Source organism: Anastrepha ludens, chromosome 6 (genome assembly GCF_028408465.1).
Source record: "Anastrepha ludens isolate Willacy chromosome 6, idAnaLude1.1, whole genome shotgun sequence".
In the NCBI taxonomy this organism is placed as follows: Eukaryota; Metazoa; Arthropoda; class Insecta; order Diptera; family Tephritidae; genus Anastrepha; species Anastrepha ludens.
Window position 1 is genome coordinate 102,453,734 of NC_071502.1, and position 27,978 is coordinate 102,481,711.

Here is a 27,978-nt window from a genome sequence, read left to right on the forward strand (position 1 = left end):
TGATTGAATTCTTACTTTTTCTCCAATTTTAAAAACTGGTTTTTCTAAATTGTTTCTATTAATTTTAAAACAATTATCAAAAATTAATTGTTCATTTTTTTCATTTACTTCACAAGGTTTCATAATAATAGTTCTATGTACATCTTTGTAATTATATTCATATAATATTTTATCAATTACATCAATCCAATTAGTATTTTTCTGAATTTCAAATCGTATTTTTAGTTTTTCATTAATGGTTCTATTAAATCTTTCTACAATTGATGATTTCTTTTCACTAAATGTTTGATACATGTTAATATTGTATTTATCTAAAACTTCTTGGAAATGTTTATTTAAAAATTCTTTACCAGAATCTGTATGAAGTAATTTTGGTGCACAACCTGCTTTTTTAATAATATTTAAAAATGCTTCAGAAGTTGTTTTTCCATCTTTCTTTTTTAATGGTTCTATATAAGCAAATTTAGAAAATGTATCAATTACATTAAGCATATATTTGTATCCTCTATTAATTCTAACATTAACTGTTGTCATAATTAGTAAATCTGCTGCCCATAGTTCATTTATGCCTTTAGTAATAATTTTTCTTCTTTCAAAATTTTTTCTTACTGGTTTATGCAACTCTTTTGCTATTTTAAAATCATTATTTTTAGTATCAATAAATTCATCTTTATCCATTTCAAAAATATTTAAAATTTATTTTAATTAAATAACAATGATATCAGATAAAGTTTTAAAAGAATATATTAAAACACAAAAAGACTTAAAAAATAAACTTCAACAATTTAATTTAAACAAAGTAATAAAACAAGAAAAAATTAATGAAGATCTTCAAGCAATTATTCAACCATTAAATCAATCAGTTATTAATGTTCACAATTTAAATGATAGCTTTAAAAATTTAATAGTAGATTTAAATCAATCAAATCAATCATATAAAAAAACAATAGATAGACATTCACAAAGTGAACATGTTTCAACGGAGTCGAAACCGTTTGACAATAATATGAATTTACAAACTAATGAATTTAACGAAAAGCAACTATCACCAATTAGAAAAACAAACAAACAAAAATTAGTTGAAAGTACACCAACAACTAGCACAGGTTCACGAAGCGAACAGTTGACTCCATCAACATCAAAAGACGCTCTTTTGCGTAGTGCAAATGAAACGTTATCTACACCAGTACAATTTATTTCCGAAAAAATTGGAAATATGGCAATGAAATATTTAAATTTAAATAATTCTGATATGAAATTATGTGACAATATTTTTGGTCTAAGATCTGAAGATGGAAAAGATTTATGGATTGGTAATACTGAAGTAAAAATTAGTAATAATGATATTATTTTAAATAATAAAACTTATAATGGAACAAAAGGGTTATGGGAATTAATAACTTTAAAAGAACCATCAACAGCTGTAACAAATAATGATTTACAAACTTATGAAGAAATTATATTATCAACATATGCTTACATGCAAAATAATGACAAAAGTTCTAAACGTATTAAATCTAGCGTTGGAAATAAATATATGAATTTTATTAGACCAATATTGATTAAAAATAAAATTATAAAAGAAAAAGTAGGATCTGGTTTAAATTCAAAAAATAATCTTTCAAAATCATTACAAAATTTTAAAATTAAAACTAGTTTACCTACTGAATATGTTCGTTTTGCGAATAGTTCACAATCTGAACGTGTTTATTGGAATGATATTAATGAATTAAAAGATAGATTAAATTTGTTAATAGGCGAGTATAATGCAGGAAATGATAGTCCAGAAATACATAATGAAATTATGAATATTATTGAGGAACTAAGAGAAGAAAATATGTTGACTCTGTCAACGGTTTCCGAAGGAAACGTATTAACTGTTTAATTAAATTACATATAAATTTAAATAAATTAAAAATTTTTTTTTCTAATAAATGGGAATTGATAAGTTTGGACAAAAATCTTTTTCAGAAATAAATTCATCTAATGAATATTCTCTTAATAGAATAATATCATTAGAAAATGAAGTTGAAGAAATTCGTTCAAATAGTGATCAAATGAGAGAGATTATTAGTAAATTAATGGAATTAAATCAACTACTTCAAAAAGAAGTTGAAAAACAAGAACAAGATAATGTGGTAGCTTTTGGTGTTGTATATAAAGAAATAGAACAATTAGAAAATAATTTAAATCAAGATATTATTAACATAACTAAACAAGTAGATTTTATAGAAACAAATACTGAAAATTTTAAAAACAGTTTAGAAAAACAATTGGATAGTTATTCGGAAAAACAAATTTTAATTGATAATTATCTTAAAGATTTAGTTTTACAAAATAAAGACAATATTAATCAAAATAATATTACTAAACAAAATGATGAAACTAATAATAAGATTGATAAAAGTATTCAAGTAGATGAATATATAAAACAATTAAATATTGAAGAAAGTGAAACAGATATTCAAGAAAGTAAACTACAAATTGAAACAAATATAATTCAAAAATAATTTAAAAAATTCATACATATATAAATGATAAACAAAAATAATAAATCAAAATAAAAATTCAAATATTCAACATCGTTGAAATATGTTCACATCATATTTCATTTGAAATTAAAAAAAAAACTTAATCTAATATAATTAATAATTTAATGTATAGTAAAAAGGAGGGGGTTCGTTTTAGTTACCTACATTTCTTATTTTATAATGTCCCCAGGGTAATTTGTAAGTCTTATTTAACTTATCGTTATCATTATTATTCAATTTTTTATTAAAATAAAACTTATCATCATAGGGTGACAATCCTATTTTATTCTCTTCTGTAGTATATAGTTTATTATCATATGATCTAATATTATGAACAGTTTCATTTTTATTTTTTAAATTAATCAAACAATTCTTATAATCTTCAATTGTTAACTTTTTAATATTATTTTTCTTTATTCCTTTACAAACTTTTTTATCACAAACATCGGTCTTAAATGCATACATTTTACTTCTAAGTCCACAAAATTCTCTAATTGGTATTCCATTATATTCATCTTTAAATTTTCCTGGTACTTTTTTATTAATATTAGATTTTAAATCTTCAATTGGAAAATTATCTATATAATCACTGGTATCATAATTATCTAGATCATCTTTCATTTCAGAATAAATATCAAAATCATCACCAATATATTTACCTTCAAAATAAAGAATAAATGAATCAGTATCTGTTCCTAATAATTTCATTCTATTACCATATTTAGTTTTAAGTTGTACATACATTTTAAACATTAATAATTTTGATAAATCTAAAATATTTTGACCTCCAAAGATAGGTTTATTTAATTTAATATTAGAATTTTTACCAAACACTACACACATATTATGATCTATTATTTTTCTTGATTGATATGTATTTCTACTTATTAGTTTTCTCATAATTTTTTCAGTTTTAACTATTCTAACATTAAGTCTATTTCTAACATTTTCCATTTGTTTACCATATACACTATTATTCATAAGTTTGAAAAAATCTTTTTCAAAATCGTTTTTAGCTTCTTTTCTAAGTGTTGTATTTTTTTCAATATAATTTTTTAACCATGCTTCTTGTCTACATTTAATACCTCTATGAATTTTAGTTAAAATTACACCATTATTTAAATATTCTTTTAATAATCTTATATCAATTATATAATTTTTCTTTGGTAACAACGTACACATTAATTTTTTAATTTTATCATTTGGTTTACTACCAATCCCTTTATTAATTAAGTCTGTTTGATTTGGTGATAAATCTTCAAATTGTGGAACATAATGATGAGGTGCTGGAGCATAATCATTATAAAAGTTGTGTAATTCCGGAGGAATACTTATATCAACTTCTAATGTATATCCAATATTATTATCATCAAAATTATTATTTAAAATATTATTAACATTACAAAAGTATTTAATTTCATCTTCATTTAACCATTCATGATTACCAACACTTAATTTTTGTGACATGGCCCATCCATATAAATTATTTGCATCTAAATATAAAATATAACTTGTAAATTTTTTAGAATCGTATATACCTTTAAGAGAAGCTTCCTCTTTACTTAATTTATAAACTTGTTCTACAATATCAGCATGTTCCTTTCGGTAACCGTTGACATGGTCAATATGTTCACTCTGTGAACCGTTGACAGAGTCAACGTAATAATAACAATTATTAGCTTTAGCATAGTTATGTGCAATTTGTGATATTCCACCTCTAGTTCCACTTTCATAAAATTCATACATATCTTGATCTGTTAATAATTCTAATTTTTGTTTGGTTAATTTTAAAGCAGATGAATTACTTAAATGTGGTGAACTTATATAATGTATAGGATCTAAATTATAATTTTTAAAACATTCTTTTCTAAAATTATCAAATACATCACTTAAAAGTATAACATCTAATTTCAAATACCAGTTATGATAGTCTCTAAATGTTTTACAATTAAAATGTTTCCAAAATTTATTTGCAAATTTATAATCGTTAATATTAATATTTCCATTTAATGATGAATGAAAATCTTCAAGATTTGGAAATTCTGTTATACTTAATTTTTTATAATCATCAATAAATTCATATGGATATACACCTTTTCTAAGTAAATAACATTTATTTTTTAATGATAGATTTTTAAAAATATTATTAAAGTTTTCTAAATGATCAAAATTAATAGGTTTTATATTTTTAGTATTACAAACTGAACAAATACTACAAGCATATATTTTATTCTCAGTATTTTTACCAACTTTATAAGATACATAATCTATATTTCTTATTTTCTTACATGTTACACAATATATATCATTAACATCTAATAAATTTTTAACAGCTTTATCTAATGAAGTATTTATAAATTCCATTGAATCTATAAATCTTAATTCTATTTTTTCGACAACTGTATATAATTCTAAATCTGTTGAATTACAATTACGACAAGTGTTTCTTGTCTTTAAATTATATTGATATTTACATTTTTCATTTTTACATTTTAAATATTTAGTTTCACCTACAATAACTGGTTTTTTAATTTGTTTAAATTTTTCAGTGCTCGTTGCTAGAACACTAGTTTCAGTTTCAGGATGAAATTCATCTAAATATTTTAGAAATAATTTTGAATCATAACCTTTTAAATTATGAATAATAATTGGTAAAAATTTTGGCATCTTTAACTTTAGATTACATTTATTACATAAAGCCATTCTATATTTACCAGTTGTATGGTCATGATCCCAACATTTTTTATTTTCTTCAGAAAATGGAATATCACAAATTTCACAATTGTTAGTATTATCAAACTTTAATATCGATTCTTTATCCTGAATTATATTATTCAATTTTCTTACTTCATAATAATCTTTAGCATATTTTATTAAATTATCTAAGAATGATTTCAATAGCACTTTTCTATTAGAAGTATTCTTTGAAATATATTGTTTGTTATAAGTGTTATAAATACCATAACTATTTGGAATGTGTTCATGAAGTAATATTGTATTTTTACATTTGCCAGATTTTTTTTTATTAATTTTTTCCAAAGTACATTCAAAATCAGCATATAAAGTATATGGATGAAATAATTCTGCACCATTAGATTTATATTTTAAAATATTTTCACCCTCTTTAGGTAACTTTATATTTTGTATTATATTATTATCATCTTTTAATAAATAACATGTTTTTATATGTTCTTCTAATTCATCAGATTTTTCAAAATGTTTAAAACATTTATTACAAATATGTAGATGTTCATGCTGATGATGAATTTTACCACTTAAAAATCCAGATAAATTTTTAAGTAGTACAAAGTGAGATTTGTATGTTTCTTCTGTAATATTTTCTTCTATATATATAATATTAACATGTTTTTTTGGCAAACCATTAACGAAATAATGAAAAGAGTTACTTTTATACATTAATTGAATTTGGTAATATTCATCATCATTTTTTTCTGAATCATAATGATAAAAATTCATGGTAATATTAAAATAATCTTCTAATTTTTTAACATTTTCTTCATTAATTATAAATGGAAATTCTAAATTTAGATTTTTAAATGTATCATCATTTTCTAAATCTTCAAGATATTTTTTATATTTTGTTGGTCTTTCTGGATGAATTTTTAACACATCTTGATGAATAGAATATAAGATACAATATAAAATACATTTATTATCAGTATTTTTAATATTAACACAATTTCTATTAGTAAATGGAATATATGATCCAGCAAGAATTTGAGACTTATCTCTACTAATATGTGTTTTTACTATTCTAACAAAGCTAGCTGTAGATCCTTTTGTACATTTTTCTGAGAATTTATTATTTATTTCCTCTATCATTAAATAAAATTCTTTTGTATAGTTTAATCTATTAACATAATGTATTTCTGATCTATACCAATATTCATAACTTTCTTTAATTTTATTAGTTTTTTTATCAATAATCACAATATTTACCGCTGTTGCTAAAGACACTTTAAAATTACTATATTTTTTAAAACCTTTGAAAAAATATTTGAAACAATTTCTTTTTATTAATTCTAAATGTCTTTTAATATTAAATTCTTCATTATTTGTAAACTCTAAATCAGCAACCATATTGTTAAAACATGAACCATTTAATTGTTTTTCTTGAATATCAATAATATCAAAATCATAATCATCAAAATTTTGAAATATATTTTGAATAACATCATTATTATGCTTTTCTATTAAAACATTTATTATGTTTAATAAACTATTTTTATTTTTATTATACCAATATTTTGGCAATTGAAAAATATGTTTATTTGCTCTAATATATTTTTTTAAATTTTTTAAATTTTTAGATTTCAATTCTTTAATATTAAATGGATTCATTTTTATTTGGTTGATATTTTTACTTAATTTTTCCTTATTTATATAGAAAAATTTTTTTTTAATAATTTAACTTCGCACCTCAAACATTTTAATACTTTAAATTGTGATGTAAATACTAATTAAATTTATTTAACTTAATTAGAAATTAATTTTTATCAGAATTTTTTTCATTATTTTCTTTATTATTAATATATTTAATATGAAATTGAGATTTTAAATGACGTTGTTTATGTGGAAGAGTATAATTTACACCACATTCACACTCTACGTTTGTAGTTCTACTTGGTAATGAGTTACGATATGCGAATTTTTGATTGTAACATTTTTTATAATACCCCTTATTCAAATTAGAAATAGTTGTTTCTTCTAAGCATGAAAAACATATTTTTTTACCATCTATAATAGATAAACATATTTTTTCACCATTTATTATTTTATGATATAATCTTTGTTTTGGTATGTTTCCTTCGTGAATGGTTTCTTTTGAAAACATAATTTCACTCATTATTTCCAATTTATTAACAAATATTTTTTTTAAATTTATGTTAACTTTGTTAACTATTTTCTTCGAAAATATCAATTTACATTTCTAATATTTAATCTTATACTAATTTTTTCTTTTCTAAAATCAATGAAATTATTATCCTGATCAACTATATAAATAGTTATATTTCTAATAGTATTTGTATTTACTGGATAGTATATTAAATTTGTAGGTATTTCATTTATTTTTTCACCAGGTTTATCGTTAATGAAAAATTCATGAATAATATTTGTTTGTTTATTATTTTCATAACTACCTCCTACAATATTACATTTTATTCTAATAGAATTAACATTCATAATATTTACTGGTAAATCAGATGATACTAATGTATTAGGTTGAATAATTTGTTCACTAAATCCTAGTAATGAAGCTATGGAATTTTTTTGTGTAAAATCAATAATATAATCACTTTTAATTTCAACTTTTAATGTTGTCATATTTGGTTTAATAGTAATACCCTTTATTTTCTCTTTTATAAAATTGTTTATATCATTTATTTCATATGAACCAGTTGGGAATGTAATTATTTTGTTAACACTGTTAATTGTTTGTAAATTATCTTGTGAATCATTTCCTTCGAAAATATGTTCACTTTGTGAACCAATGACAGAGTCAACATAATGTAAAATATTATTTTTTAATTTTTCAGATATGTTCGGTATAGAATTATAAGTAGAAAAATTAAGCAAACACATTTCAAAATCATGTTTATTATCTAAAATTATTGGTTCATCAAAATTACATGAAATTATTGAAGTATTTCCATCTAATGATATAGTCGGCATTATTTAATTAAGTAAAAATTTTAAACATAGATGACCACAAATTATTTCATTTATTTCTTGATCAATATTATTATTAAAAATTACAGTATTTTCATTAGTTTTGAAATATTTTTCTATTAATATTGGTAATTTATTTATAGCAAAGGAATCATAGTAAAAAATATGATTATTATATTTTTTATATGCTACCCAGTGTGTACCATTACCATTATTATTATCTAAATTTATTATTCCACATTCTATATCTTTTATCTTTTTTGGTAATCTATCTTTCATGAATACACCTCTAAAATTTGCTATATTAAATTTTCTAGCATATTTTTTTAAATCATAATTACTTAATGGTTTAATTGGAATTAATTCAAAATCAGATTTTTTTTAAGTAACATACCATTACCAGATTTTTTAAGTAACATACCATTACCAGATTTTATATTTTTTTCTTCTAATGCTTTATTATGACGTATTTTTTCTTCTAATAATTTATCGTTAGTTTTTTTATCATTATATGCTCTATATAATGTTGTTCCTGCAGTAACTGCAGCTCCTATTGCTGGAATAAATGGTAATAGTGCTGGTAAAAATCCACCAATTTTTTCATTATTAAAACTTTGTAACTGGGACATAGATAATTTTAATATAAAAATTTTAAAAGTAGTTTTATTATTATCTAAATGTTTTTTTATAGAATTAATTTGTTTTCTAGTTAATGGTAAATATGTTTCATTCATTACACTTTCTTTAGTTCTTTGTAATTGAATTGGTTCTAATTTTATAGTAATATCTGTTTTATTTTTCATAGCATCATAAACTTGTTTTTGTTGATCTTCATTTAGAGATATTGGATATTTAATGTATCGTCCACATTTTGGAATAAAATAAATTTTATCTTTATTCTCATTTTTATTATATTCACTTTGTGAACCGTTAACATTTATCAATTCTTCAGTTGATGAATTGTGAGTTGTTAAACCCATACCCATTTTTCTTTTAAATTTCATAGCATTAGTAGTTAAATATGCATTTACTTTTTCTGATAAACTAGCATCTTTTGCTGAAACTCTTGACCATGCTTTATCTTCTAAAATTTTATCAGCTTCATGTCTTTTCTTTATATCGTTACTTTTAGAATATGCAATATCATGTTCTTTAGCTGCTTCATCTAATTTATTAATTGGATGTATATCTTTTTCAAGTTTTAATTCAAGATTAGTACCAGGTCCTAAATAATTATATCCTGGAGAATGTAATTCAAATGGAAGATTATTTATAAGATTATTTATAATACCACTACCATAATATCGCACCATTTATTATAATAGAAAATGTGATGTATTTATTTATTCATTTGGATAATTATTAATCATGAACTGAAGGTAAACTTGAAATATCATCATCAACTTTTTTATTAATATTAGACAATTCGTTTTTATTTTTCTTATTTATTTTAGTTACATTCTTTAAAAGTTCCTCTGTTAAACTATTTGATTTAGTCTGTCGAGAATTGTATTCATTTGTCGAGAATTGTCGAGAATTGTCTTCTTTTGTCGAGAATTGTCGAGAATTGTCTTCATTTTTAGTGTTTTTGCCAATAATTTCAATACCAAGTAATTTAAGTCCATTATTAAGAGAATCGCGTGAAATATGATTTTGTTCGCAAAATTTTACTTTAGTTAATTTTAAAGTACTAGCTTGTTCTAAATAATTAATAGCTAAATTTCTTTCTCTAATTTGTTTAAGTTCTTTAGCATTTTTTGGAATATGAATATTTTTTGAATTTCTAAAACTTTTTGTTTTCCCTTGTAGTGATACAAGTGGTGAAACAGTTCTAGTAGAAGGGCTTGGACGATTGTATAAATTAGTTATATTCTTATACATTTTATTAATTTTAATTTATTTATAAAAAAATTTTTTAAAATAATTATATTTTTCTTAGTGTTTCAATATAAAAAAATATTAAAAATTTTTATTATAATAAATGTCGAATATACATACAATTGAAGAATTTAAAACAAATACTGATGTGCCTATCTTGAAATTAAGAGGATCTAGTATAAAACTATTAAATAAAGAAGAAATAGAAAAAGAGGTTAAACAAACACAAGAATTTATTAGGCAACATAAATCTCAGTTTAATAATAGAAGTGGTTTTGTTCAATGTTTAAATGATGCACTTAAAAATAATGATCATGTATGGCATGAATATGCTGTTTGTATTATGAAAAGTGTTAAAAATATTGAAGATTATAATATTGAATTACATTCAGAATCAAATAAAATATTAGTAAATGAATTATTAAATGAGAAAGCTATATTAGAATTTAGTTTAATGAGTTATGAAGAAATTATTGGCAAATTAAATGATGATATGTATGAGTTACAAGTAAATTATGATATTCTTGAATCAGAACATAATAACCTTATAAATAGCATTGAAAATAAAAACGCTGCATTAGCTGAAAAATATAAGAACAATTTTATTAAAAGACAAAAAGCTATTGAAGAATCTAAAACAATGAAGATTGGACTAGTAAATAAAAAAATTACAACACAAAAACTCAATGATTTATTGAAAAGTGTAAGTAAAATGAAATAAAAAAAAAAAATATTGTTAATAAATGAATACTTGTGTTAATATTATTCCATATCAAAATGATTGTATATCACAGTTATACATAATTGATGCTAATAATAAATATAATGGAGGATGTAGATGTGTCATAATGGATCCGTCTTTATTAAAATTAATTTCTATTGTAATTTTTATTGTAATTGCAATTCTTATATTTTATGCAATATATTTAGATATACAAAAAAAGGTAATTGAAAATGAATGTAAAAAGATTAACAAAAAAAAAAAATATTAAAAATATTTAGGATTTTTTCTATTGCATTAAATGAATAATTGTAAAAACAATTTTGATAAAAATAATCAATTATCAAAAATAGATTTTATTATTTCAAATGGAATAGATAAAATAATGCAAAATGAATACATTTCAATGGTACTAATTATTATTCTATTAATAATGTTTTTTTATAATTTGATAAGACAATTAAATGCAAGACTACAATTATTTTAAACATTGGTTTCGACCTAGTCAAAACATATTAGTAAATTTTTAATAATATTTTTTAGTTAAATAAATGAAAGAAGAAAAAGGTATCGAATCTTATGACTTTTATGAACATTTGCCATCTAATTCTACACTATTAAATGAATATGGAAGACCAATAGAAATAAATATTAATAATCAAGACATTAAAACGTTACCATCAAAAAGTTTACTTAATATTAGAGGTCAAATTATTGCTAAAGATAAAGATGGTAAAATATTAGATAAACTTAATCCTGATAAAATAAATTTTGTGAATAATGGTATAATAAATCTGTTTAGTAAAATTACATATTTTATTAATTCAGTTGAAATTGATAAAATTGAAAATCCTGGAATAACAACAACAATTAAAGGCTTAGCATCATTTTCTAATGATTTATCATTAAATAATGCTGGTTGGCAAATTGTAAATAAAGGTAGTGTTTGTAATAAGAAAGGTTATTTTTCTGTTAGCATTCCATTGTGTATATTAATTGGGTTTTTTGATGATTACAAAAATTTCATTTTTAGAATTAATCAAAAATTAGAATTAATAAGATCAAATGATGATACAAATTGTTTAATTATTGATAGTAGTTTAAGTGATCATACTTTTTCTATTGATATTAATCAAATTATATGGAGAATGCCTCATGTTAAATTTTCAGTTGAAGTTGATCATGAAATTAATAAAAAAATTTCAAATAATACAAACTTTCAAATGTATTTTAGAAATTGGAGATACTATTGTACTACTGCAATTCCAGCTGTAAAGACTTATACCTGGAATATAACATCATCTAGTGCTAAACCTAGATATTTTCTTATTGCATTTCAAACATTAAGAAATCAGAATAATTATAAAGACAATAGTAAATTTGACCATTGTAATTTAGAAAATGTTGTAGTTAAATTAAATACAAATAGATATCCAAACTATGATATGCAACTATCTATTAATCAAAATAAATTTGATACATTATATAATATGTTTCTAGATTTTAAAAATTCATATTATGGTTCTAGTATAAATAATTTACCAATAGTTAATTATGATACATTTTTAAAAGAATATCCAATAATATGCATTGATACATCTAAACAGAATGAGGTAATTAAAGAGGCTGCTATTGATATTAAAATTGAATTTAAATGGACAGAAGATTTTCCATCAAATACAGTCGTTCACTGTTTAATTATTAGTGATGATAGTTATTCATATAATCCACTAACAAATCAAGTGATGCATGTTTGACTTGTTTTTTTAAATTTTTATAAAATTAAAATTAACTAAAAATTAATTGAAATAAATATGTAATTAATTATATTAATAGATTAAAAAAATTTATCTAAAATTCTAAATTATGGATGGTCATTTAAAAGTTACTAAATTAGATAATAAAATTAAATTAACTATTCAAAATTTTGATACTCATAAACCAATAAAAAGATTAAATGAAATATTTCCGAATATTATTAGAGCAATTATTTGTGGACCAAGTAATTGCGGAAAAACAAATGTATTATTAAATATATTATCAAAGATTTATTATTCTGATATAATAATTTGTTCAAAAACTTGCTATCAAGAAAAATATAAATTTTTGGAAGATATGATAATTCAATTCAATAAATTGTGTGTTAAAAATGATTTGGAATCTAAAGATATAAAATGTTTATCAATTCAATCTCTACCAACACCTGAAAATATTAAACAATATTCTGTAATAATATTTGATGATATCTCTACAGAACAACAAGATAATATTTCCAATTATTTTGCTTATGGTAGACACAATAACATTTCTTGTTTTTATTTATGTCAAACATATTCAAAAATTCCTAAACAATTGATAAGAGATAATGCAAACTATATAATTTTATTTAAACAAGACAAGACTAATCTGAAACACATATTTAATGACCATTGTAATGATATTGATTATGATATTTTAAAAAATATGTGTATTCAATGTTGGAAAGAACAGTTTGGATTTTTAGTAATAGACAAAGAACAAGAAAAAAATGATGGTAGATATAAAAAAATGTTTGAATTTTTCTTTACAATATAAAAAAATGTTTGAATTTTTGTTTAAATAAGATTTTTATTTTTTATTATATCCAGTTATTTTGGAAATCTTTATATTTTTCATTTTTTTCATCAAAAACTATATCTAATATTTTTCTATATTTATATAATCCATCAATGGTTATATCTAAATTTTGCAATTTTTGGTATTGTGTTACCAAAAAGCCTATATAACGTAATTTACAAGCATAGCTTTCGCTTATCTTAAATTTTTTATATATATCTTTCATAGTTGTATATTTACATTTTACACCAATTTTTTTATAACCTTTTTCTAATTGCAATTTTCTTGCATATTCTTCTAAAATTAATCCTATTGTACAATTTATATAAAAAGTATTTTTCTTATTTTGTAATAATAATTTATTAATTTTATATAATTTTGTAATATTATCATCAATACTATCTTTTTGTAAATTTTGTATAAATTCATTATCAATTTTAAAATCTAAACCAACTGGTTTAGATTGGTTTACACGTTTTGATTCCAATAATTCTTTTAAATCGATGAAATCAAATTCTCTTTTATCTTTCTTATAATTTTTTTTATCTTTTTTATCCATAAACATATTATCCAAAAAATTTTTATATTTTTCATTTTTTAATTTTAGGCCATTGCCTTCAAATATATATTTTTCTTTTAGTTGATTAAAAGAAGAAATACGTTTTTCTATACAAAAACTGGTGAAGGTTTCAAGATCTTTAAAAAATTTTTCCCCTTCTTCATCAAATCCATCCTTGCTTTCATCGAAATCCATACTTTCTTCTGAAACAAATAAATAAATTAATAAAAACTTAAAAAATTACAAAAAAAAAAACTTACCAGCCATAGTTATAAAATCTTTTTGTTTTGTTTTTTTTTTTTGCGTCCACCCTCTTCTAACGCTAAATACATACTGCACTTGTAACCATGTTTGACTTTGTCAAACGGTTTCGACAGAGTCGAAACATGTGTTGATGTATAAAAGCTTATCAAATATTATGCTTATCTTGCAGTTTGTGACTCGTATTCAACAGTATTTCATTTTTTTTGGTTTGTGCTTATGCTTATTCTATTTATAGATTGTGAGCAATGTTGATAAGATCAGCATTGCTTGCTTTGCATACTACTCAGCTGTAATTGCATTACTTTAGAATATGATGTTTAGATGAGTTGGTTAAGCAGTTGGAATTATAACAATAATTTTGTTGCAAGTTCAAATCTGACTCAAAGACTCTTGTTTTGAGGAGTTCGTCGTTTTTTTTGAAAGGTACTTTAAAAAATAAATGTATCCTTTTTTGTTTTTTTTTTTTTTTGAATAGATTACTTTAAATATTTTGTAATCAATATTTTAACATTTTTTCACTTAATAGACATCGACCCAACACAAAATTTTAACTGTACCAACCTAAATATTGATTACTAGTACATCAAAAATAGATATCTTTAATATCTTAAAAATATTAACTACGAGTAACTATAATTTAGGGTTGGACTCATCGACCCACATCAAAATTTAAACGTTTATTTTTTGAGATAATATAAGCTAAAAAAATGAGTTAAATGTTAAAAAATGTTAAAATTTTGAGTAACTGTAAGTTAAAAAAATGAGTTAAATGGTAAAAATGTTAAATTTTTGAGTTAAAATGATAAAAATGTTAAAATTTTAACATTTTTGATATTGTCTTGTAGTCCGGAATATACATACTACTGCCATCTCACTATTATTTCCATCATGAGGAGAAACCAGCAAAGGGAGGAAAAGCACACAATTACGCTCAAAAAGAGATGAACTAAGAAAAACAAACAATAAACAACTAAACAACTTTTTACAGGTTCAGTACTTTAGAATTAGTAATAAAAAATAACGATTTCAATTTATTTTTAAAGTTTAAAAAATTATTCCGCAATCAAAACTAGAAGGACATTCTTCTCCAAGAACCTTTTAGTAGGTGCAGCCTAGTGAATGTACTTAGTTGTATATTAAATAAATAGTGAAGTTTTGTTTTATCTTTATCTCTATGTCTCTCTTTATCTGCATCGTGGTGTATATTTATATTATGTTCTTTATCCTTAACCTGGTCCTTACGCTTACCTTTATCTTTATTATTTTCCTTATCAACAAATTATGTTGGGAAAAAGAAACCCATTATTTTAGCGTCAAATTTTTGCGCAAATGGTTTAAACTGATTTATAGTGGATCTTTAGCTTCTGGGCGATGTTACGACTACTAACATGCCGGTCAACTTCGATTATTTCTGTGATTTTATCGACATTTTCTTATCTTCCTGAACCAATATTGCACTTAATTAATTGTTACAGCATCGACACAATAAACCATTCACAATTTTAGCGGCCTGGCTTACATCGTCTTCGTCAAAGAAAATCTGTAAAATGCACCCAATTGTTCACTTTCATTGTTAACACCCTGTAACTCACAACTGAATGGAACTCACAAAAAACAGCAAAAGAATTTTTCTGAAAATTTGAGCATTAACTTCTAGTTGTTTGATCGATACTTCACTGAGAAAATAATAGATTTCTTTTTCCCCCAACCTGATATTAGACTTCCCATTTGTCTTTACGTTAAGTATTTAACACGCATCAGTTGTTCGCGAAATATGTCAATTTGACTCAACATCAAATAAACAAATGTAAGTAATAGAAAACGGAAAAGTAAGAAAAGTTTGCATATTTATAGAAAACAAATTAAAATAAGTATGTTAAAAAAATAATACAAAATAAGAAAATACTCACCGTGATTCACATTTTTTACACAAAATGAAGCGAACTTGTCGTCAAATTGAGATAAGGGATAAACCGTGTTAAAATTTACCTTGGTCTTTATCTCTGAGTATGGCACTGACAGCCCAGAACCTTGTACAACGGAAGAATCTTGTCTAGGTCCTATGCTCCCGAGTGGAGGGATTAAGGATATAAAAAATTTTTTTGTTTTTATTTTTATCTGTGCCTTTATCCTTTTCTTCCCCTATATATTCACCTTAACCTTCTCCTTGTATTATATTAATCGTAATCTAACTATTATTTTCGCTAATCGTCCTTGGAACAGTTTAACAGTAAGGTTGAAATATATTAGAAACTCACTGTGTTTTATAATGAGTTTCGTAAACATTTTACCAATTGATAAGTACTATTACATTTTCTGCCTCTTGCCTTCTTTTCCGATTAGCTTAACTTTTCGTACCTACCATTACCATACCTACTTTTTTCTCTCTCTCATAAGTTCTAGATTTAAAATTTAAATATATTGATATCTTATTTACATATATCCATTGCTGAAACTTAGCCAAAGGTTGTTGTGTTGGATATTAATACTTAACGGCCGAGAGCTTTTTTTGTAATACTCGCCCATAAGACGACGGAAAATTAGGTGAAATTCTAAAACGTTTATAAGGATGAAAACTTAAACTAAACATTTAAACTGATTTATTTAGATATGAATTCAATATATTTAAGCATTTACTTGATTTATAACTTTATAAATGAAATGAATTTTTATAATTTTTAAAAGTATGATAATTTTCGAAGCAATTGACAATGTGTAGTGATGGATTTGCGGGGCTTGTTGAACAATACGTGATTATTCGTTTACGGCCGCCTTTAATCTTTCAATCGGAACATACTCGACAGTCTTTGTTACTTTCAAACTGAGGAGTATGCAATTCGATTTTCAGTTGCAGAGGTATTACATTTCCCTTGGGGTTGAACTGTTCTTTGAAAATCTCCACTTGGTTGAAGAGTTAACTTTTTAACAAACTGTTCATTTCTTTGTACTTTGGTATCTTTATACAGAATGTATGCATTTACTACGGACACTTCCAATCCCCAAAAGAAAAGTTTACGCCATCATTTCAAACTTTTTCCTCAAAAACGGATAAGAAGCTGCATAGTGAGCTGCTCGATCGACACCAGCCATATTTTTGGTATAATCTTAAACTATGGTGGGTTTTTGGCCCCAATAGTGCTGAGCACAGCAACTTGTATTTTATCTTTCCAGGCCTTAAGTAACAAAAAACTGATTTTATATTATAGTTGTGGTATATTTTGGGGTTTTTATTGCTGCAGGCATACCCTTCCTATTACACTTTATTGTACCGATTAGATAACATTTCTTCTTCAACAATTCTTCTGCCAATGGTATACTTGTTTAATACTTGTCAGTATATATACATATGAAAACCTTGCCCCGTGGGGATTTTATCCATTAAATTTTTTATAATGTTAGAGGTATTCTGGCAGTTACAGGTAAATCCGGATTGGTTAATTCCTCTGAAGTAAGACTTCCATAATATGAGAGGATACTAAAAATATATCCAGTACGTACATCAGCAAGCACATAAACCCCGATACCCCATTTAGTGGACTTGTTCGGATTATAAGTAATGAAACTTTATTTTTCGACAGATTCGTCGACACTGAGAGAGGAAAATTTTATATATTCTAGATACAGACTAACTTTCTGTAAGCGCGTTCTCAAAGATTCAGCAGCGTTGATGTTTGTTTTAAGTGAAGAATCCAAAAAATTTGACTGAATCGATCTGAGGGGGTTTCGTTTTCTGCAACATCCAACCAATCGTCATCATCCTGACTGAGATCTTCATTGGAGATATTGTTGTTTTCTTCACTGCTACTTGAATACGGGGTATAAAACTAGAAAATGTATCGTTTAGCCGTAAAAAGCAAATGAAATGGGACTCATTAGAGATTTTTATGCCGATTGTAACCGTACTAGGAGTGAGGAGGCTTTTCTATAACTATTGCGTTTTTTTCCTTTTACACTTAAACCTTAAATACACTAAAACAAAGCACATCCGAAACACTCAGCCATTTTGTTACTTTAGGATTATTTCAATTTGTTGCTTTTATTTCATTTTTATTGGCACTTTTTTTCTTTACAAATCAAATATTACTCAAAGCACTTGCTTTCATTTGCACCTCATTAAACTTTAAGTACACTGCAATGTCCTTTCTTCCTGCTTATTGCAGAACTTCCTTGAACTTTCTATTATACAGGGTAAATACATAAGTGTAATGCCAGTAGAAAGGAAAACTTTCGATGGCAAATGGCAAGCACACAACTAGTGCTGTAGGTGCAAATACATTCATACAAATATGTGTGAACATATGTAGGTGTATATTATATTTGGTACAAATATTGAGAAAAAAAAACTTTCACTTGCTAAAAAAACCAGAACAATCATTCGTCAGAAAATCATGAAAGAAAATTAAAACAATAGAAGCAGTGGAAACAGTGAAAACACTGCCACATGACCACATTGGCAGTATACACACACAAAAGAGATCGAAGTTGAATTATTAAAAAATTAAAATACAGAAGCTGCACTAAAAGTAATAAAGTTTTAACTGAAATAATAAAACTCTGAAAATTCAAAACTTTATATCAATAATCGGAAAGTATCCGTTTTTTCTGCAGCGCAATGCAGATTAGACAGCCGAAAAGAAATTTTACCACTAGGAACCAGAGTATACATATGTACTTTCCCTAAAGTTATCAATACTCTGACTTCAAATCCAGTTTCTTAATTGCGCTGATGACTCAGATTTCCGAGATATTTTAGCAAAAGAATGCAAAAGAGTGACCATGACATGTATTTGAGGTTAGACAGCATCGCGACATATTTTTTTTGGTGTTCTAAATGCAAAAAAGCGATACCAGCATCTTACATTACAAGTTTTCTACTTCCGAATGCCGGTGAATTTGCGCCAATATCTTTTTTTCTAACTGTGAAATTCTAACTTACGAATTGTTGATGCTTTTGTATTTGAATTGTAGGTGAATGCTTTTAATTTGATACGACAAACTCTCAACAAGTTTATGAAATATTTTGTAAAGGATCTTTCAAAAGACGCGCCTAGGTGCTGCTTTAAAATGAAATGAGTGTAAAAATTTAGACTTTCAGGTTTCACTATTTTTGACGTGATAACGTCTTATAATTCGATTTAACAGACTGCACGCACGAAAAAATGTGTCGTTACCTTGCTCATTAGTGTTACCTTGCTCATTGCTGTTACCTTGCTCATTTGTCGTTACCTTGCTTATTGTCGTTACCTTGAATGAACTGCAAGCGAAAGCGCGGAACGAACGACAAAGCAAACAAAGCAAACGAACGGCAACGTTCGACATCTTGCTCTCTCCTACTTAAGTGAGCGTACATATGTATGTATATGCGCATATGTACATATATAAATTCACGTATTTGTATTTGCATATGCCTTCTTATTGATTATTATTAATTTGATTTACTTGAAGAATTTAAAATAAAACCAAGTTTGTTAATAATACCTGTTGTTTTAATGTTATTATTATTTTTTGACGCGATAACGTCTTATAATTCTATGTAGCAGGCTGCACGCACCAAAAAATGCGTCGTTATCTTGCACATGCGTCGTTACTTTGCTTGAACAGCATGTTATGTTATGATATGTTATGTTATGTTATGTTATGTTATGTTATGTTATGTTATGTTATGTTATGTTATGTTATGTTATGTTATGTTATGTTATGTTAAAGTATATTATGTTATGTTAATGTTAACTCATTCTCTGTATCCATACAAAATATCTATCAAACAAATAAAATTAAAATTTTCTTTTGAAAAATGCAACCATTCAATCAGTATTTTCTTATGACCTTATCACGTTAAACTATCGTCAGTAAACCGACTTTACAGACAACCTCTTTTTTTATTTGAATTTCGTGAGCATAGCTACAGAGGAGTGTTTAAAATTTAAACGAAAATTACACGAAAATTATATTATCCACGGGAGAGTTTTTTTAATTATATAGTAAGTGTGTACACAAATATTTAATAAATAAATAAATAAATAAATAATTGGCGTATACACTTCTGTTGGGTGTTTGGCCGAGCTCCTTCTCCTCTAAATTTATGTATATTTTTGCAGTCAGGTCATAACATTTAATTTTACATTAAATTTAAATTCTCTTTCATGAAAAATTCGGGGTGAAAATTTAATGATTCGCCATGAAATTAGGAAAATGTTCTTAGTTTGAAAGAATTTCATTTTATTAGCAAGGACTCGTTACGGTTATAAAAGCTGCATTGAGTAATATAATATTTACACAGTCCTTGCAGTTTTTCAATAAAGAAGAAAACTACAGAAAGTTATTTAAAAGTTTCGAATATTTAAACAAATTTATCAATTACTTTAGTAATCTTTTATTTAAAAATCAACGCTTCAAAGCTCTTCGGTTTACTAACAACATTTTTTTTTTAATTTCAAAAATACGAATTTCAAACAAAATTTCTCTCGTTAATCTAAACCTAATTTCCTTTACTTAAGTTAAGTACATTTTTTAGCCATATAATATATTATTAAAATAATTTCCCAAACTAATTGATTTGATGCGACCTCATTCAAAGTTCGCGAAGTTGATAATCTTCGCTTACGCAAACCTCTAGCAGAATAGGGAAAATGGAGATAGGAAAATGACATTTTATTTTGATATGAAGCAAATCTACTTTGGACTGAATAGAATGTGTAGCCTTTTTGAATTTTCAATGTTCCATTTTTTATTTTTTATTTTTCATTTTACTTATTTCACTTTTAATTTTCAATATAAATAAGCTATCAGCTGACCGTGGAACCTGCAAGCTTTTACATGTTTTCTGTTGGTTTAATATTTCGAAAAGTTGAGGTATCAATAAAAAATTGGCGTATTGAGTGATCGTCCAAAAAAGAAAAAACGTGTTATGAATAATTCACTTTTTATTTGGCACATTTTTGAAACACTATAAATTCTTCTAAAAAATGTCATTTATCATTTTTACGCTTACTCTTACCAAGATGACGGTCAATAAAAAAATTTAAAAATCCACAAACTGTGCCACACACTAGCAACAAATCCCAAATAAATGAAAGTTTTCAATTACTTGGGATTTGTGCCCGCACGACCCATATGCGCGGAATTTTTTGCGAACTGCAACAAATCGCTAGGAATGGTGCCCTGTTTATGGCCAGCTTAAGAGAGACTCCTAGTATTAATGGATATTGCAACGCTAATAAAATTTATGGGCGCTAATGTTGGATGACAAGTAAATGCAGTTTATACTACTTCGAAGTTATACCATTTCTGAAATTAACTCACCGTTATTCTAATAATATAGCCTTAATAAATAAATAATATTTTAAATACTGCCTTAAGTACACACTTCTTCTCATTATCCCGCCATAAAATTTCGTGCCCAGCCCATCTCAATTAAGTAGTTTGAGTTTTAGTAATATTTAAGACAAAAATAAAGAAATACTATTATTATTGAATAAAATGAAATGAAATAAACTAAATACAATAAATAAAAAATTAAACGAATAAAAAATTTACAATTAAATTTATTACGTGCAGTAGGTGTATTTAATTTAAATAAAAAATAACATAAAATTCAATACTGATTTAAAAATTTTGTTTACGAGTTTCGTCCGTTCTCCATAGCACAACTCCAAGAGCGGCAATAGAAAGAATTCTCAACTGACATCCAATCAAACTAGCAAGACACTCAGCCAAAAGATCTGCTCCAAGACTGAAGATGTCAGGGCATGCAAGATGTCACAGAAGATTTTTGGTCACAGCAATATTTTGGATTCGAACGGAAGCTCAGACTACGTGATTCCACGAGTCAAGTTTGGCAAAAATCTTATCGACATTATAAAGAAAAATGAATGGCAGAAAGCTCTAGAATCCAAATACCATTCATAAATTTCTTTACAGATGGGTCCAAAATGGCGGAAGGAGTAATAGCGGCTGTCTTTTGTCCGCAATTTGATCTCCAAAAGTCTCTCAAACTCCCACACTACTGTAGTATATTTTAAGCTGAAATCTATGCTGTAACAAAAGCAGCTGAAATAGTTGTGGAATTAACTCCTCTTAATTCTCGGAGAAACCTTTTTCTTTGATAATCAAGTGGCTATTAAAGCAATTATGGCTCCTTGCACTAACTGGGAATGTGTTCAACAATGCAGATCCAAAAAAAACTGAACTTTGCGGTCACTATTTAGTGGATACCAGGACACCAATGAATAGAAGGTAATAAGAAAGCTGATGAGCTCCAATTTTTTTTTGAAATTTGCTCTTCACTCCTATGCCATCGCTCACATCTCCTCTTATGTTATTGTAATAAATCTAAAAACACTCAAAAGCCGTTGGTCTACTTTATTATTAACTTTTGCCTACTACGTCATTCAAGGAATAGTGGACAGCGCTTATCTCCTCGATTAGGATTAGTTTAAATGTTCCGAAACGCAGTATACGACTCCCTTATCCCTTCTATTTGGCAAATGTTCATATGAAGTTTGCAATCAATGTTCTCTTATCCAGAGCTGTGCGAAAATTCATAGCTCTTTATTTTATTTAAACCAGCTTTGGAAATTTCCCACCCACGTACAGTCTTTTGTTGCTCAACATTTTTTATTATTTTATTTTATTTATAATCGCAATGCATTACTTAGTCTGTAAGAATTTTTGGTTTAAAGACTTCAATAAGTAAATAAAGTTGTATCGTCTTTTGTAAAAAACAAAAAAATTTACATTTTCATTCTTTGGGCTAACCGCAATTCGTGCCCGTAAAATATCAGCTAATTTGCAATAAGCGAAACAAAGAAAGAAATCCTTTATTTCTCGGTAGATGGCTGTAGTAACCGATATCTCGTAAAGTATCGATCAAACAATTTAAGGAGGAGCTGGGGGAGCTTTAAAATTTTTTATTTTCTTGCTTTAAAAATTCATTTACAATCTAAAGAAAATCTTTTCAATGTTTTAAGCTTAAGGGTGGTCTAGAAATTTCAAAAAATCGATTTGAAAGTATAGTATCTTAAAAATATATTTTCATGCGGAAATTCCCAATATTATAGCTTCTACAGCACATTAACTGGGTACAGAGCGGTCCGCGCGCCCCTGTACCTCAAACTTTAAACTCATTTATCTCGAAACGAGTTTTTTCGGCCTGGTGTTGTCAAAAAAAAAAAAAAACTATTCAATCGAATCGTCTGAAATTTTTATATATTGTTCACAACATCAAAGGCTATCGCTCGTACTAGAATCACATTATTATTTCAATTATTTTGTATTTTTTTATTAAAAAACTGAAAAAAAACCGATTTTTAAGTGTCAAATTCAAAACCGCGCCATTTTGTTAATCTTTTGTTTTTCTTTTTATTCTAGTAGCGGGACATAGCTACAGTCATACTCATTACAAATTTTTTTGGTTTTTGTGTTTCAGAAAAATAGAAGAGCCAAAATGGACAACCAGGTCCAATTTTTCAGCACCATTTTTAAAATTATTACAATTATTAATATATTTTTTTTTTTAACTTCAGTATGCAAGTAGTTAAATAAAAAGTCTAAAGAATTTAAATATCGTTTTTCATTTTTTTTTTATTGAAAAGAAAATCCTGAATTCCTAAATTTTCGAGCTCTAGACCACCGGGACCCCTGGACCCCTTAATAAAAAGTCTAAATGTCCCTATCAAGTCAGTGAAATGGTGAGCGTCGAACGAAAGATGAATAAGAACGAAAACTTTAATCGCGTTTTTCTCGAAATACTCAAAACGTAAATCAACGTCGAAAATAACTCAAAACGTAATCCACATATGAACTTCAAATTTTACAGACATATTTTTTAACATACTTTGCATGTATCTCAAATGATCTATAAAAAAGTGTAATTTTTTTCTTTTTCACTTCAAATTTTCATTTTTCTTTTTTTGTCGTTAAAAATAGGGAAGTGCAAAGCGGAAAAACTTATTTTAATGAAAAATTTTTGTTTGATTGATTTCAGTTGATAACAAGAGGCCGTACATTTCACGGCGCAAATTAAAGGAACCACGTTTGAGCAGCTGTAGCGCCGCCATTTTGTTTTTTTATTTAAAAAAAAATTTTGTGTATTCATTTAAGCATGAAAATTAATAAGTAATTTGTTTTAAGATAATAAATACTCTCCGTTTTTTGCAAAAAATTATTGAAAAACTCATTGCCAAGAAAACATTTCACACTAAAAAGTTTTTTGCTGTTTTTTGTTTATTCCATTCAATTGTGAGTTACAGGATGTTAACAGTGGAAGTCAACAAAGAGAAAATTGGCCCATTTTACAGTTTTTTGTTTGATAAACACGAAAATCGGAGCAAGGCCGCTGAAATTGTGAATGGCGCCTTGGTGCAGTTACTGTAAGAGCTAATAACGTGCAATTTTGGTTTCGTCGATTCCGTTCAGGCATTTTTGATGTTAATGAAAATTTTGTTAAAATCACAGAAATCAACGAGAATGGCCGGCATGTTAGTAGTCGTAGCATCGCCCAGGAGCTAAAGATCCACCTTAAATCAGTTTTAAACCATTTTCGCAAAAATTTTACGCAAAAATAATAGATTTTTTTCCCCCCAAACGAAAATGTACAAATATACCAGCATACGTACAAGTGCGTGCATGCGTGTTTACTCACGTGATTATTAGACGGCTTTGCTTAGGTAACAAATCCGCTTATGCATTTATTTTGAGGGTGAGTTTCATTGCATATAATTTCGATTGGATATGCATTGGTTGAGTGAATAGTATTAGGAAAGATTAATTATATCTTTCAACAAATAAGCCTCTTTTCTGCGCTTTAAATGAAAAAAGGCAAACAAAACAATAATAATATACATAAGTTAATAATAATAATAACAAGAAGGACTTAAGTGATTAATTAATTTTCTAACAAAATAATAATAACAATGTAGGAAAATGAATCGCCTAAGCTTCAGTATCTTATATAGCCGCATACAATTTTACTCTTACATCGCACGGTTTTCAGCGAAAGCACCCCAAAAGCCTTTTTAATTTTTATTTTATGACACAAAAGCTTGTTGTAAATGATTTTGTAGCATTTTATTAATTCCTCCCAGTGGCGTGTCTTACTTGCTTGCGCTTGTTTAACACGCCGACACTGGGCACTTCAAGCTAAATTATGTATAGCTTATGTGTTAAGCTTGTTTTGTTGCTGCTGTGCTAAATTGTTTCTTTGTTTATTGGCGCCACAAAGTAGTATAAATATACATGAACACAGAGTGGAACACACACAAGTACGTACAAAAAAGCGAGACACCCACACAGACTTATGTGCGCGTTACAAAGAAAGCCTTTACCACTCACACAACACACTATTTATTGCCGTTTTATTATGATTATTATTTTTCTGCAATAAAATTGTGCGCTTTTTGCTGTTGCTGTTGCTGCTGCCTACTAAGCTGACCTCATATCCCTCAACTTCGAAATCACAAAATTTGTATGCATATTTCCTCCGCTTGCCGTTACGTTTGTTATTGCAATTGTTGTTGTTGGCAAAGCACATAAAACTTGTCAATTAAATCGGCATTGTGTTGTCATTAACTTGAGCGCTCAAGTTAAGCTTTCGTTTTTTTGCTTTGCTTTGCTCTTCTTTTATGCATTGCATACTCTGTGGCGCACATCAGCACTTGCGCTGCTGTTGTTGCTGCCTTTTTATGTTTTATGTCTCACTTAGTAGCCGCTTTGCTGTTATTGTAGTCATCAGCATTGTTTTTGTAGTTGTTGTATTTTTTGTATTTTTGTGTTTTTTGCGCACTCCACGCTTGCTCATTCGCTTTCTTTGTATGCAAACAACTTGTATAACCCATTGCCTTTTCACGTCGCCTTTCAGGCACAATAGAGCGCAAACACCAGCACAGCCACAGGCATACACACACATAGCCACGCAGCCCTGCCTACGCGCTCGTGCTCGTGCGCCTCAGCGTATGCAACACACAAATTCATTCATTCATGAGATGGAATTTCAAGTTAACACTTCGCTGCACCGCTCCTGGCTAAATGCATTCGCTACGTGCTGTGTCCCTTACCTGCTTTTGCCTTCTTCATCTTCCACTCTACTTTCACTGCCAACTTGGCTATTGCAAGAGCAATTCACATCACTCAAATTTTTTTTGTTTTTCATTTCATTTTTTTATCATTTGGTACTTGAGATAGTAGTTTTAACCCAGAAGCACCCGTAAATCACGCATCAGTTGTAGCCGAGTTCCCCAACCAACCACTGTACCACGCTGTCACTCACTCTCCCACTCACTCACTCGTGCCCTTACTGACTCGCTCACTCGCGACACTACGTTAATATGTATAATTTTGCTATGCTAAGGTAGCTGCTTCATTTCGCTTACTTTTCGCGTAAATTACTACTTTTCTCCACTATATAGTACATTTGGCGTCGTGCTAATTTTTACTATTTTTGCAATTTTGCGCAATTTCTAAAATTTCCACAATTCGCCCCTTTTACATTTTCTTTTTTCTGTTTTCGTATTTTTTTTGTTTTTTGTCACTTCATATTTTCACCTTTGCTTCACCTATGTTGCTTTGGTTGTTGCTTGCTGCTATTGCTTTTGTTGTATTCGGTTTTTTTTTTGTTTTTGTTATTTTACTTTCGCTGCTTACTTGTTTGCTTCACTTTAGCTTTGCTACTGTTGCTATTTTTCTGTGGTATACCCCAACTTTGCTCTGCATTTTTGCTCACCAACAACTTCTTCAACAGCTGGCACAGCAATACTCCGCGCTGTACGGCACTTCGTTAGCTTCCTTTCGTTTGTCGCGAGCAACTGAATTCGTTTCTCTGCCAGCATCGCCATTTAAGATACAATATTTTTGTCCTCCGTACGCTATTTCCTTGCTGGCCATCCTTTGCTGCTGCGCTGCACTGCACTGTATTTCACTGAGCTTTTAAGCTCTCACTTGCGGGGGGTTCTAAGAGTTTCTGGGTTTATAATGTGTCAAGCGTTAATATTGTACTCTTTTCAACCAATAAATGACACAGTACTGCAAGTGTTTATTCAGAAAGAATACTGGGAATACTTGTATTTAAGTCGGCCACCTGTATTTGGTTGAATTCCTGCCACTTTATCACACAAATGTGTGGCTCACGGCTGAGAGGAAGGTTAGTCGTGCTAGTAGGTGTTATGTGTGTGAGCGACTGTGTGTGCGTGCGTGTATTTGTGCCCTGATGCATTGCTGATGCAATACAGCTGTTGATTTCTGCTTGGAAAGAGCGACAATAGTAGCTGGGTATGCAATTTTATACTCGTATATGTACAATACGTAAGTATGTATGTATTTATATGTTATCAGTCTATTAAGTCACTTGAGATTTCATAAGATTCCGTTTTTCTTTATTAAAACTCATTTGTTGCGCTTTTTAAGTCTTTTGTAGCGAAAACGATGGGCAAGGGTGAAACAAACGAAAACACACATTAATAGTTGTGGACTTTTTGCTATTAGAGGTCTTTCGCAAGCTGGCATAGCTTGAAATTTCAGTCAAGTAGTTTGACTCATACTCCTGACAAATTTGGGACACATTTCATGACGAAGTCGTGTGTAGGTCTTGATTTTTTAAGCAAACGGAACGCCCTACAGGGGGTTGCCTTGCCCCTATGAGCTTCAATGGTTGTTCTTAGAAGTTGTTTCCCGATAAAAAAACGCTTGATTTCGGTCGCTTAGTTTTGATGTTGCCACACAGATACTAGCATCAAGTAGTTATGACC

General features: G+C 27.1%; 1 protein-coding gene across 1 annotated transcript in view; it reads right to left on the reverse strand.

Moving 5' to 3' along the window:
* The window catches only part of LOC128866653 (uncharacterized), a 50,419-nt gene extending 23,396 nt beyond the window's left edge, over positions 1-27,023 (reverse strand). Inside the window, exon 1 of the mRNA XM_054107552.1 lies at positions 26,780-27,023. The gene's annotated coding sequence lies outside the window, so the exon portion shown is untranslated. The remainder of the gene's footprint in view (positions 1-26,779) is intronic.
* Positions 27,024-27,978: the final 955 nt, after the last annotated feature.